Source organism: Protobothrops mucrosquamatus, unplaced genomic scaffold, assembly GCF_001527695.2.
Source record: "Protobothrops mucrosquamatus isolate PMUCROS unplaced genomic scaffold, P.Mucros_1.0 scaffold393, whole genome shotgun sequence".
Classification (NCBI taxonomy): domain Eukaryota; kingdom Metazoa; phylum Chordata; class Lepidosauria; order Squamata; family Viperidae; genus Protobothrops; species Protobothrops mucrosquamatus.
Window position 1 is genome coordinate 1,139,203 of NW_015386724.1, and position 13,273 is coordinate 1,152,475.

Sequence of the window (13,273 nt, forward strand, 5' to 3'; positions counted from 1 at the left end):
AACAACAGTGGAGACAGAATACATCCCTGTCTGACCCCTCTTCTTATTTCTGCATCAGCTGAGTATTTTTGGCCTAGTCTCACATTTGCTACCTGATGCCAATACAGATTCTTTATTATTTGGATGTCTTTGTCATCTAGTCCCCCTTGTTTCAGGATTTCTAATAGTTTGCTGTGTCTTATTTTATCAAAAGCTTTTTTGAAATCAATGAAGCACATGTAAACACTGTGATTGACATCTCTACAACGCTATACAAGAACCTGAATGCTGAACAGCGCATCTCGTGTACCAAGATTGTTTCTGAAACCAAATTGTGTGTTACCTAGACGCTCTTCAATTTTGTTGTATATTCTTGTGTGAATTATTCTCAGGAATATTTTCAGAGCATGACTCATTAAGCTTATTGTTTTGTATTTGGTACACTTCTTTGCATTTATTTTTTGGGGGATTGTCACAAAGGTTGATTTTAGCCAATCATTTGGTATCCTTCCTTTTTCATATATCTGATTGAAGAGCTGCAGTAAAAAATTATTCCCATTGTTTTCCAGCAATTTTAAAATTTCTACTGGGATATCATCAGGTCCTGTGGCTTTTCCCATTTTTGCTATTTTTATTGCATGTTCAACCTCTTCCATAGTGATATTTGGTCCAGTTGTTATACTTCCCATGTCTATATCATCCCTAGTGTCCTCAAAAAGTTCTTCAATACATTCCTTCCATCTTTATTTCAATGGGAAACAAGTACATTCTAAGATCACTGAACTTTAAAATTATTACTATTTATAGCTACTTCTATGACCAACTTTAGAATGTAGGCAAAGGAAAAATATTCACCTTGAAGCAGTATTTACTTTGAAATGTATTTTAGGTAGAGAATCACTTTACCTCACTTCATTTTCCACAAATATATGCCTCAATAACTAAAATGTCCTTTTTTGTTTGGAATCAGAAATACAATGCCATAATGAAACATTTTGAGTGGGTGAGGCCTACAACTTTTTGAACAAATACGTAAAGGATAGGGAAGTTGTAACTATAAGTATTCTGTAAGGGTTTTAAAAATGATTTGTTCACCCTAACCACATAATATCTTTACGGTAGTTCTCAGATTCAATTGTGGAAAAATCAGTGTTGCTCTTTCCTTTTATTCTGACACAGGAAGTTCATAAAATTGCAGCATAAGCTGGTTTAGGACACTTTTATACAAACAATCACAAAATCTAATACTTTTTGGGTGGTGGGGGGAGAAAATTGTATCTCTGTCCATGTACGGTATATAACACTGCTCTGATACTACTGCAACTCTTTCTTTCCTTAAATGTTAAGTATGGTCTTGCTGTAGCTGAAATCTGTCCAACTTCTCAGTAGAGATGCTGACAAGCAAACAAATAGGCAGAGACAGTTCAGGGCTAGATGTGGTAAAGTTGTGATACACATTATCAAGAACACTTGTCTGCTTGGAATACTGCTGTATCTATTCATAAGGGTTGTTTAATGTGTTCCGTGACTCACACTGAGCATTATAATTCCCCCAAGAACAACAAAATCTTTTGTATTTATCAAAACCTTGAAGCTCAAATCTAATTTAGGGATTTGTGAATCAGTATAAATCTAATTTCCTTTGTTACTGTATTAGTAAGACAATATTAGACTTCGTCACAATGTTAGATCTCTATCCATCTGTTTTCACATTTCTCCTTAATGGATGAAAGTTCTGTGTGCAGCTTCCCCTAATGTAAATAATGCTCATGTAAATTCCCTCCAAACCTTTCCTAATGTCATTTATTACATACAGTTCCCCAGTGAAAGCTTTTACAGATGTAAGCTCTTTGAAAAATTTACTTGCTTCTTGTTATATGCAATTTTCAGAAACATGCAACATAATCTTCTGACTCACTCAGTCTGGATAGCCTGATTCAGCAGTTTTTGCAGCTGTATTTTCTTCCCCTAACCAGAGTTGTAAGTGTAAGGCCAAAATAAGGAGATGGTTTCCTTTTTTTGCGAACAGAAGAACACAAACATACCTTAAACCCAGTATCTTGTAACCAGTGGTGGGATTCAAATATGTGAACAACCAGTTCTCTGTGTGGATGCTGCTTCCGGAAGTCCATTCTGGGCCTGGGCAACAAAAAATGAGCTACCGGTTCTGCCAAACTGGTGCGTATTGGCTGATTCCCACCACTGCTTGTAACCCATCTGGCGAAAGCTAGGTCATCTGAGGCATATCAGCAGGTAATAAACCTCACAACCACAAATTGGCACACAATATGTGCTTAGGATATCACATGCATTTTATTAAGAATCCACATCAGCAAAGAAATCACAAATGGGGTGTTAGGCTTAAAAAAAGGATTACCCTTCAAAAGCAAAAATGCCTTTCAAAGAACAATGTCAACAGGGCTTTAGAAAAAGACTAGCTTTGAAAAAAAATGGGGATAATGTCTAATTTTCATTGTGTCTAATTATTCATTGTGTCTAGCAATCCTTCCGGCATCTTGGAAGATTTGATAATCATTTGGGTCGGGAGGGGGGAGAGGGAAAGGAGAGCTTAGATTCCTTGTTTCTTTCCTCAAAGCCAAATATTGCTCCCAAGAGAATTATGAAGCGGCTCAATCTTAAGGGAGAAGAGCTTTCTTACTCAGAAATTTGTTCAATGGCACTTCCCTAGATTTACCTTTACTAACAGAGCTCTTCTGAAAATTATGTAGGAAAGCAGAGAAGGCTCCCACTTTTGATGCCTATCATTTTGAGTTGTACAATTAATTGTTTTTGACAGATTATGGTGATGCTGTTTGGAATAAAGTTTTTCCAGGTTCTTTTAATGAGGGTTATATAATTAATTTTGAAGGCTGGTAAACATCCTGCTGTTGGAGAAGACATTGCCTGATTTCCCTGATAAATGTTGATATTAATAGTTTAAAAGCAATTCTGCCATCTAGATCAGTGATGGCGAACCTTTTAGAGACCGAGTGCCCAAACTACAACCCAAAATCCACATGCATTGTCGAGTGCCGGGTGGGTGTGGCCCATTGGCTGGGTGTGGCCAATTGGGTGGGCGTGGCCAATTGGGTGGCATGGCTGCAGTGGTAATGGCAGACTGAATGGGACTAAAATGTTCAATCAATCAATTCCAACTTTGCAAGAACTTTTGCTTTCCCGCGAGAAGTTGAAATTGACTGATTGAAACTTTTTTTTTTTTTTTGCACATGGCCTAAAGCGAAAAGGTTTTATAAAACCCAGCTGAAGGCCTAGGACTGGGGCGACGACGCGCGTGCCCATAGAGAGGCTCTGAGTGCTGCCTCTGGCACCCGTGCCATAGGTTCGCCACCACTGATCTAGATCATATCAACAGGAACTTAACATGTGGTTTCATATACATATGAGACATCTCAGATAACATTAGGTTATTCTTTAATATTTTTGGTATCAATTTTAGAACAGGAATTGGCAGTCTTAGGCTCCTGTAAAAGGCCTTTGATATAGTGCAGTGGAACCCAAATGTGTATTTTCCTTGAATCACAGAGCTGCTAATAAGTATAGCTAGTGCACTCATCTCAAACCCCAAATACTTTTCCTACTTCAGATCTGAACCCATGCACATCATTGCCTTTCAGTTAGTTAGATATTTTTGTTTCAATGGCAAGAATAAACCCCTACATCTTCTTTACTAGATTACAGTTTTCATACAGTGATAATAGTTTTAACTTTCCTAACTTTTAGGTTTAACATAGATCATATTCTTTTATATTATGTTTGTCTATGGGATCCAAGTGAATTGTGAAGTTATTACGTGTATCCTCGGATAATATAACAATAGTTTGTTTTTTAATCAAAATACCACTGCATTTCCAGCATAAATAGATCCAAAGTATATTTGGGAAATATAGGGTCAGGAGTATATATTTCACCCTTATTCTCATTATAAACAAATGTTTCAGCATATCCCATTTTTAAAAATCATATGCTAATAGAAATATTAAAGCTTTTAAAATGCCAAATCAACAGTCATGTTTTTGAGCCATTTGAGTTATTCAAAAGGGATGTGGCTTGTCTAAAACTGGGAATAGCAGTTTATTAAATTACAATATATTTTGATTTCACAATTTCTTCCATATGTATTAGCAGCATCTTGAATTTCTGTCAGCATTGAAATGTATTTTGGGTGATTCCAAATATACAGGATTTTAGGACAATTAAATTAAAGATAATTATTAATAATAATGTTCAGACAATAAGCTGAATATTGTCCTACTATGGTGACTGTTTGGTTTAATATAGTAATAGTGTTTTGAGGAACAGTCATAATTGTTTAAAGATAAAAACATGATTTTAAAATATGGCCCAACATTTGGAGTTTTTTTCCTTCCTTCCTTCCTTCCTTCCTTCCTTCCTTCCTTCCTTCCTTCCTTCCTTCCTTCCTTCCTTCCTTCCTTCCTTCCTTCCTTCCTCCCTCCCTCCCTCCCTCCTCCCTCCCTCCCTCCTCCCTCCCAAATCAACCAATCAACTAATGAAGCAATAACTTACCACAGTTCATTTAGTGACCATTTTAAGTTACATCATTGAAAAAAGTGACTTATGACTTTTTTTTACACATCCGGCTGTTGCAGCATCCCCATGGTCATGTGATCAAAATTTGGATTCTTGGCAACTGATTCATATTTATGATGGTTGCAATGTCCCAGGGTCGTATGATTGTCTTTTGCAACATTATGACAAGCAAAGTCAATGGGGAAGCCAGATTCACTTTACAACTGTGTTACTAACTTAATATCTGCAATGATTCCCTTAACACCTGTGGCAAGAGATGTTGTAAAATAGAGCAAAACTCACTTACTGTAACTATCTTGCTTAACAACAGAAATTTGGGGCTCAGTTGTGGTAGTAAGTTGAGGACCACCTGTAATTTGGTTTCCAATTTCCTGGATCTATGAATCAATGTGAGCTAATCTGAAAAGGCTTCTAAGCCACCAACTTTTAGAATAGCTAGATACACGTGAGCAAGCTGATTATGATAAACCGCTCAGGTTATCGTCTGAAAAGGATGAAATTGATTATTACAAGGTGTTTCACAAGTGATGGGCCCACCGGGATCAGGATGCGCATTTGATCAAAGTCAAATGTGCTTTAATAAAAATCAGAGGAAATATTGAAAACCAAGTTTTTTTAAAAAAAATATGGAAGGAATAATGTTGTGATCTGGATGGCATTTTCTTGGGGAATCAGGTATAAAGCTTCTTCTATAAAACAATTTCTAAAGCATTCAGCCTGACGACTGGGTGCCATGGGGATATGCAAAATTTGTCTTGCTGCTAACAGTGCTGAACTGGGCAAATAAAACCGTCAAAGTCCCTTACAATTAAGATATCAGAAGAGTACCTTAATCAAATACAAAGCAATGTAACACTCTAATTTATTACCAGAAGTGCACTTCTGAAACAATTCCCCCCTGTAAATGTTGCTAATGTTGCACCAGAGAATGTCCTACTGGACATTACTGGAAAACAACAGTTAACAATTAAAAAAAAGAATCTGTTAGCAGGATTGAGTGAGGGGCTACGGTTCTTAAACAATCTGAAAAGTTTTAGACCAAACTGAAAACAAAAACCTCCTGTATATACATTTTTTTAAAAACAGTGAATTAATAAGAACAATTTCTTGCACAGAAAGTACTGGTAGGAGCTTATTAAATGAATGAAGTTTAAAGGGCATCTTTTTCTTCCTTAATAGACTTCATCACATAAAAAATCTAATTAATCAGTGATAATTACATCTTTCCTTTTAACAAAAAAATACTTCCTTTCCCAAGAATGAAGCTTCTATTCTTGCTAATGCACTCACTCACCCCTGCTCAGAGTCAAGTTGGAAAGGGGACAAGACTGGTGGAGTCTAAGGAAAGGTATATCTTCCCAATTTCACTAGGAAACTAGGCAACAAAGGCCCTTTTAGGCATCAGATCATTTGCCTGGAGAAATCCAGATTAGACCTTACTGCCTAGGGTAGAAGCAGATATTCCTGGGCTTGCAGCCTCACATTCGGAAAGTTAGCCCAGTGTACATGGGTGTGCGTGTTGGCATCTAGAAAGAAACTCCTTCCTCAAGGGTATAATTCAATCCCAAGCTTTGAATTTCGATGCAACTGACAGTTGTTATCATGCAATTAGTTTTAGTTGGCATGAACTTCCAAAGAGAGAGAGAGAGAGAGAGAGAGAGAGAGAGAGAGAGAGAGAACTGCTTCTCACTTCATTCCAAATTCCCAAATGGTTTGTTTGAAAAGGAGGAAAAGTTCAAAGATATAAAGGTGAGAGTACATCCATGAGTTAAGGCAGTTGCATTTAAATCTTTCATTGCTTAAGTGTGGCTCCAATGTCCCTGAAGTTATGGCCCAAATTCCTCTGACGTCATGCAGAATGATTTGCAGCTTGCCAGTCTATGGAGTGGAAGACCTTTGCATGTGCTAAAAGGTGCTAGCTCATCCGTGTGTTATTACTTCATGTGTTCCAAGGCTGACAGCATTTGAAAAAGTTACTGGGAAAATACTATTCAGTTAATAATATGGCTTAAATTCCAAGTTGGATAAAGTGATGATATTGCAAGATGGAAGATATGAGCTTCATGTGTCATCTATTAAGCTGACCTGGAGTTTACATCCAAGAAATAATTTATTGCAATTGCTACTAAGGGAACAGTATACTCTTTGTTAATACATTTTTCTTTTCTTTTTTTTAATATATATGCAAAAAGTCCTAAACAAAGGAAAGGAAAAGAAATGAGAACAGAAGGAGACAGGGAAGGGTAAAAGGGAGATTTTTTGAAATAGTATACCTAACTCAAGTACTAATCAAAGTAGTCATACATATATATATACTTGTTATTCCATCACATTATTATCATTTAAGTCAGTTTATTTAACTGTAGGTTACACAACCATGATATAGATACCAAAATGGATTTTCATTGACATTTGTATAGAAGACATGCTGGTTCCATATTCCATGCTTTCATTTGCTCTTGAAAGTTTATTTGTAGTGTGTTCCAACTATCATTCATAAATGGCTATTACTGGCTTATTATTTTGTAAAGAATAAGTTAAATCCTCTAGTGCTATAGAAGATTGTGAGACACTGAAGGACTATCAAATAAATTTCACCTTTTCACATTTATTACCTAATTGCCTAAACATGACTTAATTGCCTAAAATACAACATGACCTAATTGCCTAAAATACACACTCTACATGACCCCCAAGTTCTCCACTCAAACAATTTCTATTTTTCCCCAAAATGTGGGTTTCCTTGTAGATACAGTTAGCATGAATACTATAAGGGGACCTAGCTAATATTGTTGTACAATGTTGTAGCTAACATTGTAGATATTTTTTCTGAAATGTTTAAAATTCAGTTTAATCATCTGATATACTGTATATGTTTGGTTATTAGAGTTTCTATAAGAAGTCAAGGTGATCCATTTTCCTATTTCCCCCATAACAACAACCTTTGACTGAAGTGAGAGAGAATAAGAGAGAATAATTGGCCCAAAGAATAAGTCACTCAGAAAGGTTTCATGGCTAGGAATGAATTAAAACTAGGATTTTCTCAGTGTCAATCCAAGATTTAATCAATATAGTGCATGGGTTTTCTCAACATTCTTAGATACCTCCCAATATATTTTCATTTCAAGATAAATTATTTCCTATGAGTAGAAGTTGTTCAGAAAAAAGTAATTTTTGTAATGCGGCTTAAGCTTAGATTCTGGTTAATTAATCATGTTTAGAAAAGACTCTCTCAAATCTAGAGATAGTGATATGCGGAGACTCAATTTTATCAGTAAACATCAACATATCATCTGTACAGAAGACTATTGTGTATTTCTCATCTATATGAATGGCCTTATATCTCATCTATATGATTAACTAGGTTATGAATCACTTCTGTCTAATCAAACACTAATTAAATTCCAAACTCAAATCAGTTACACAAAGAAAAAATAGCTAGAAGACAACTCAACTGTATTCCCTCTTTCTGATAAAAAAAGTTCACATATAGTCCAATTTATCTTCACATGTTTTTGAAAAATAGTAAATTATGTAGTCATTTAAACATTCCTATGAGAGAATAAAACAAAGGCTGTGCCAATAGATTTTATCAAAGGCTTTCTCTGAATTCAATTAAATCATTACAACCGGATCCACCTTAGCTCTGTGATAAGTTTGGGAATTATTACTAGTCTTAAATTGTCAGCCCTTGTCTATAATGAAGAAATCCTGCTTGAGCAAGGTGTATCACCCTTACTAATACCTTCTAGAATGCTCCAATCATATTTTAATATCTACCTTTAATTACAAAAAAGGCCTCTGTTTGATTCAGGAATGTCAGTACTATAAACTTCATGATGAGCAGATTTAAACATGTTCTGAAAAAATGTTTAGGAGCCAAAGCATCTTATACGAAGCCCTGGAGATAATTATTCCTTATACTAACAAAACAAAGTTTAATTTCTTCTGCCTAAATCAAAAGTAGCTCATTTCAATACTACCCAAGGTCAACTGAGAGAAGAAAATATCAAATTCATCATCCTATTTATTCTTCTTCTAAGAACTGTATATGGTGTATGTTCCACAGATGAGTGCAATCTCAGAAAATGTTTGAGATATTTACCTATAGGCAGTGCTTTTTTTGTAAAAAGAAAAGGTGCCGGAACTCACACACGTCATACAACCCGCCTTGCCTACCCTACAAAGTTCCATCCCAAAAAGGTTCTGGGCGTTCTATGACAAAAAAAGCCCTGCCTATAGGTAAATTTGTGTTTGAGGATAATGTGTGAAGGTGCCTCAACTTTTTCATTTTGCATTTTACTTTTTTTTAACGTTTCTTTGTATTTATTCTGCATTTATCATTTTTTATTGTGAACCACCAAGATTTATTTGTTTAAAATAAGGGATGCGGAAAGAGAAGAAAAGAGGGAGAGGAGAGAAAAAAGAGAGAAAAAGGAGAAGAGAGAGAGATTTTGAGATTTGAAAATCTAAGTTTGCTTTCTTTACTATCCATATGGATCCAAGAAAAAGAACTTGCAAATGGCAGCTGAGGAGCCACTAGGGGTTGCATAAACAGACTGTTTGTTATGGTTGAGATATGTATTGGTTTCTTGAATGGTTGGGACTTTCAGGAAAAAATAAAGTAAACTCCATTGTATGTTTTTTGGGAAGCTGAACAGCTTCCGATAGGGCAGTCCTGTGAGATATCAGGCAGCTGCAGATTTCAGCCGCACACAGTTATAACTGAAAGAAAGGATTCTTTGTTTGACTTCGATAATTAAAATCAAGATTAATGTGTTTCCAGCCAGATCAGTGACAACCTTACTTGGAACATAAATATACATGTAAATGTTCTTCTAGTTAATCCAAATCATAAAATGGAAATAGACAAATTTATTAGACCTGCTGAAACCAGAACTTTTTAAAAGGGATATTTCCCAATAGATAGGCTTTCCATGAAATCAGTGCTGATACAACATGTACAGATTTATTTTATTTATTTATTTATTAATTACATTTATATCCCGCCCTTCTCCTTACGGACTCAGGGCGGCTAACAATTAGATAAAATACAGACATATTATACACCTATTAAAATTGATTAAAAAGAAATATTTAAACTCATCAAATTTAAAAATAATTAAAACCCCTTTAAAATCCCTTAGGCCAGTCCCGCAAGCTGGAACAACCNGAGGGCGCGGCGGAAGGAAGGGAGATCAGGGATCACCCTGATCTCTGGGGGCAGTTCGTTCCAGAGGGTGGGAGCTCCCACAGAGAAGGCCCTCCCCCTTGGGGTCGCCAGCCGGCACTGTCTGGCTGACGGCACCCTGAGGAGACCCACTCTGTGGGAGCGTACAGGTCGGTGGGAGGAAATCTGTGGCAGGAGGCGGCAGAGAGTCATGGCTCAATTTTAAGCTGAAACGACAGAGAATTATTTTCAAGATTGTTCTTATTTTTTCTGGGGGCTCTTTTTCAAAACCAGAATGTAACTCCTAAGGAAAAAAATCTTTCACCTTTTGGACTTAATTTTAGTGAAAGTATATATATAAAACTTGATAAATCAGAGCAACATCCATCTAAATGCTGGGGAGATGAAGTTGGAGAGAAATCTGGTAAAATGGGTTTTGGAGTGGAAGTTCCCACATCCTTGACAAGTGCAGATGTGGGTGACAGAGTCCTGGTGCCTTGTCATCCTCATTCAAAGTAGGGTTGATGAAAGGTTGCAGAATGTGATGCCTGAAAACAGGCATCTTTCAATGGCACACAGCTCTATACATATCAATGGCTTTTTACATGATTTCTTGACAGTTCCACCCCCTGGTTGTCTTTTTTGGCAGCAGATCGATTGTGGAGATATTTGTGATAAGGTCTGTGGCTGATAAGACATCTTAGCATCAATTTAATGTCTTTCTGCAGTGCTGAAAGAGCTTAATATATCTCACTTTCAGCCTTGGCCTTGGAAGGACTAATTTATCACTGGGCTGAGAGTTTCAAAGTGCTGGTTTCCCAGCCTAAGAAATGATCTCCTGGTCTTTTTAGCTTTGTCAAGAAACAAGCCTTGTCTCAATCCTTCTTGTTTTTCACATCTGGGATATTCCTCATTTTCCCATCCCATTTCACCTATAATTTAGATTTTGTTCTCTGAAGCTTGGCTGTATTGATGGTTCTTCATGTATCACCTCATGCCCACCAGCAATTCTGGTGATTTTATGATTATTTTCAAATAATAAATCATGCTCAAGCCTGAACTGTTTACCTATCTAGCCCTATGTCCTCATTTGTTATGGTCTAAAAATAACATCCTGGAAAATTTGATCAATGTCTCTACCATTCTAGAAATGTTTCTAGAAAACATTTCAGAATTGTAAGTGTTCTAACAGAACTCCACTGATAAACTTGGCAAGAAAGTTTGCTACATGTTCTTTTTCAGTATATATATGAATTTGGTGAGAAAAATAATGCAATGTCTTGTATAAGTCTTCACTATTGTTTTATCTGCTAAATATTAAAAAAGAATTACACTAATACTAATGATGCATACTAATGATATGCATTTTCTATTTTAAGCTTAAACTCCATTTCTCTCTGAGAGGACATCTAATATACTTTATCTTTTGAGAAAAGCTAAGGGCAATGAAGTTATTGCCCAAATCTGGCCAAGCTTCTATGCTATTGTGTAATGTTTTCCATTTTGGACCATTTAATAAAAATAAGTAGGGACCTGACAAGCAATTTTTTTTATGTACAGTATGTTTGCGTACAGATTAATAGAACAGTGGAGCTTTAGAATAGATTTATTTTATATAGTTAAGATTATATCAGTTCTCAGAGGGAAATTTATCTATGTGAATAAGATATGTCAAAGTGGTAGATGATCAACAAGCTAAACCATTTCTGTTTTTAAAAAAATTCTGAAAGATATAGTGGCAGTTGATAATTACTTGTGATGTGGTGAGTGGAGTGGAAGAGAGGCAATCCATAGGGAAGCGGGAAAAATTCAACAGGATAACAAAATGTCTCTCACAACTGAATAAAAGTAAATACAGAAAGACTATTGGTCTGGAAAACACACTATTAATGTTGTCATTTTCCCATAGGCAAATAAAAAAGCTAATCTCTTCAGATTTATTTAGCCCTTTTATTAAATTATGCAAGAGAGTGTGTTCATTCTGCTCCTGTACAGTTAATTTACCATTGCAATAGATAAGATAAAAGTACAAGCTGCAAAAAATTGAAATATAGATTTGCTTTCAGAAGATAGACCACCATCTGCATTTGGGTATGTGTGGAATTTTCTCCATAAACTGCAACTGAGAAGTTTATATTTGATCCCCAGTGCAAGTTATCTTCAGATGCTTTTCTACTTCTCCATTTTTTCTAAGAATAGTTTCCTTTTGTTCCAAGCATAATTATTTCAGAAAGACTTGCAAGTCATTATTCATTCATGTTGTTATGTGGGTATTAGCCATTTCCTGGGTTCAGAATGGCTTTGGAAACAATCACATCTCATAAGCTCAAGATGATTCTTGCCTTGTGATTTTGATTACAATTTGGAAGTTACTTATGGTGTGGCAAGGGAGATGCATACTGAGAAAGATGCAGTAGAGATGGAGAGAGAAGGAAGTAGTCATTGTTTTTTAGTCTCAGTTCATCTGTCAAAACAATTTGTCCAATTCAGAATATATCTCTCTGTCAGCAATTCCCAATGTTTTCCTGACAAGAGGTTTTGGGCAGAGAGGAGAAGGAGATTCAAAGTCTACTGAAAAGAAAGTTGTTTTCATAAGGCTCAGTCCTTAGCCCTTGTACTCAAGAATATGCCTTCTATAATTCATCTGTCTCAAAAGGGGAAGACTAAAACTATGAATACTTCATGACAGGTCTGCCCACTCAGGATTTAGATCTTCCAGTACGAAATATCAAGGCCTGTCCTATCCATGTTCATTTGAACTCTATATAGAACTCTCTGAACTGGAGGCTTCATGAGTCTACAAGTGTGTAAATCAGGCTATCATGAATATAATATTCCCTCCTTCTTCCATTCCCAAGTCATTGATCTAGAGATATTGGACTTCAAACTCTCAACAGGAAGGCTAATGAGAAGAGATTTCAGGAGTGGCAGTCCTGTGAACAAGGGGAAGCATCCTAATATTACTCAGAAATGTTCTGTCATCAGAAATCAACATCAAAACCTCTGTCATGATCATTCCTAAAGAAAGAGGAGTTTCCTTTATTTATGTTTTATAAGGTTGGTGACTGTATATAATTTGACCTGGGGCAGGAATTATACCATCTCACAGCATACTACGTGAATCTATTCAAAGAGAAATCTACTAAAGGCATTTTTTCAAAGAAATCTAGTGATGCCAATACAAGAGGAGGAAGAGGAGAGCTGTTTGTGACATTTATTGCATTTTAGAATCATCATCTGCCCTTTATGTTGAAAGAACAACCACGTTTAGGCACCAGAAAAATACTGTGATACCACAGAATATAGCCTAAATATCTAATTTCTTGGGTTGAGTTTGGTTCATCATACTGCAGTATTTACAGGCAACTCAGTCCAGTGCAAATAGATAACTAAAGTGTTGACCTTGAAAAAGCAAGCCCATTTGAAAACATTGAGATTGAAAATTTGCATGTACAAGTTGATATAATCACAGTAGAAAGATACATGCTTTCAAGAAATAATCATATATTCCAAACAGTCTCAACTACCAATGAATAGGCCATTCTATTTTTTTTT